This window comes from Muscardinus avellanarius, assembly GCF_963383645.1.
Source record: "Muscardinus avellanarius genome assembly, chromosome: 1".
Classification (NCBI taxonomy): domain Eukaryota; kingdom Metazoa; phylum Chordata; class Mammalia; order Rodentia; family Gliridae; genus Muscardinus; species Muscardinus avellanarius.
In genome coordinates, this window is record NC_137786.1 from 147,583,911 (window position 1) to 147,586,824 (window position 2,914).

Sequence of the window (2,914 nt, forward strand, 5' to 3'; positions counted from 1 at the left end):
AAAACTTATTTACATAGAATCAAATATGTGAGCAATCCAATCCCAGCATACCACTTTCCTAGGGCTATTTGTGGAACAAATTACTGTATTACTGTTGCAGCAAGAAGCAGATGGTACACCCAAAAGGAATGACTGAAGAGTATAAGCAAGAATAAAAGAAACTTTCAAGAGATAGAGAAGCAGCCTGGGCTAAGGAAGAACAAATGTTTCTACTTCCAAAATGAAAGGGCAAAAAAACTGGTTGCTGAACTTTGGAGATCTATATATGGAGGAGAGGGCTATGTCAGAAGCTGTGATGCTGAGAAAAATAGCTGTTTCCAAACTACTGCATAACAAGATAATCATCCTGACTCTTCCTCTTGCCACCCAGACTTCCCTTAATGGCCCCTTTCATTTGTAGGACCCAAGCAAGGGAAAGGGAGCCTGCTTAATATATGCATGAATGCTAACGTCCTGGAGTGCTGAGCAGTCAGTCTCTAGTGAATTTCGAGTTGAAGAGAGCAACCTGTTCAGCAGGCTTCTTGCTCATGCAATATTGGAAAAAGAGAAAAGTTGCTTTGTGTGGTAATGGGATTGTACCCGGGGGCACTCTACCTCTGAGCTAAACCTCCAGCCTATTTTTTTTATTTTGAAAGAAGGTCTAAGTTGCAGAGGGTCTCCCAAAGTTGCAGAACCTGGTCTTGAATCTCTGATCCTCCTTTCTTAGCCTCCAAGTACTGGGATGACAGGCCTACAATCACCAGGCCCAACTAGAGAGGGCTTAAAGTTAAATACCAAGTAAAAGTATGCCATTCGGGGATATGGTGTTAAGTTAAAAAATTCAAGCTAGAGTTGAAAGTGCTTGTCCTAGAGATAGAAAAAGAGAGAAGGGGTTAGAGATTGGGTAGGGGCTGATTGGGTGATGTGTGCATGTGTATCTCCACAAGTTTTTTATCCCATTGAGATGTATGATTACAATGCACCAATAAAAATTTATTAATAAATAAATAAACTAGTGGTATTTTTCTTTGGAAATATAAAATCTTATAGATCTATTTGACTTTTTAAACTGTATGTGTGTATATATGTATATACATATATATATATATGCAGAACTTTGTTTAAAAAAAAGAAAAAACCTTCAAAGATACAAAACACAGCACCATGTGAAGCTCATGAAAATTTCATAAAATTGTTAATCATTTATTATTATAATGACAAAACAAATGACTTTACATTATGCCCATTACACTCGTGCTAAGGATAACAACACCTACTCTATTATAAATGCTACTTGATCTTTTTAAAACATTATTTAGTATGCTTAGAATAACTGAGCATGCCTAATAAAATATTTATAAAACATTTTTTACTAAGCAAAGAATCTACTTTTATACAGTTTACACACAACTTTTAATGTTAGTAAAAGAAACAATGAAATTATTTTATTTCTTGATATTTAAAAAAGACTGACTCCCAAAGACATATACTCCAAACATATAACAGATTCTTTCATTAATATGATGGTCTTGGCATCTTAATATATTATGTTTAAACTTTAAATTATGTACTATTTACTACAGCAAAAACAAATGAGGACAATGAATAAGAGGTTCAGAAAAAAAATGAACACAGACAGCCAATAACAACATTGTATATCCGTCTCTTTTGTCACGAAAGAAATACAAATTCAAAAAATGACACACTATTCTTCAGTTAGCAAAGATTAAGTACAGGAGAAAAACAAAAAGATAATACTTAAAGTTGATCAGAAAGTATGTAGGTGGTTGTGGTCATACAGGTACTATTACCTGGAAGCTTAAAGTATAGTCTTTTAGAAGAGCAATATGGCAATACTTTGAACCAGTCATTCCTCTTCTAAAATCTTTCTTAAGGGCATAATTAAACATGTACTTAAAAAATGTACACTCACTGCACCCACTTACAGTACTCAAATACAGACAATCAAAATGTCTGACACGGAGGAAAATAAGTATACTATGACACATCTTCACATGTCAGGCCGCGGGCTTCTTCTCAATGCCATTACCTCAAACTTGCTTTAGCTTTTTTTCTGCCCAACAGAAGAGTCTACTTCTAACAGAGGAAGACAGACTCTGGCTTTTTCTTTGACCAGATCTGACTTTATGGAAAGCAAGAGGAAATCTTCTGGTGACTACTGGGACAAGTCTTCTTTACTAATAAAACAGATGTTATAAGAGAAATGGCCTTTCCTGGCTTTTAGATGCAATATTATAGAAAAATAAAACTGGAAGTTACAGCAGCAGTTCTTGTGATCGAGAATAAGAGGAACCTAAGGCAAAAATCAATAAAATGAAGCCAAAGCCAAAAAGTGAGTCCTTAATGACACTTCTGAACTGTGTTATTTGAGATAATAAATGTTCTTGGTTACTTAAGACAATTATATTTGGACACTGCTACCACTGTTCAAAAGCATCCTGATATTAGTCATACAGAGAATACTTTAGAACTACTAAAAGTTTATGTAGCAGAGATATTATTAACTGTAGATGTATAGTTGAAGAAACTTATGAAATAGTTTGTTCCCACTTAAAAAAAAAGTTTATTTCCACTTAAAAGTCTGGAAAGATGACTCAAGGTTTTAAAAGTAGGCTTACTTCTAAAGACAGAACTTAAATGTTTCCTTTTTGCTTATTTGCATTTTCCTTTTTCTACAATAAATCTGTAAGATTCTGTCATCTGTCATTCTATCAATTCAATGCAATTTTGAACAGGAAGAGGTAATATATATTTCAGTAAGCTATCTTGAACTGGAAGTCTGCTTTTATGATAATAATAGTTTTTAGCTTCTCAAAATGTTTTGTGGAATAAAATTTGATATTATCAGGCAATGATTTTTCAGTGAATATAGATGATAATGGTTTTGACTTCCTTTGTTACTTAAAGAATCATA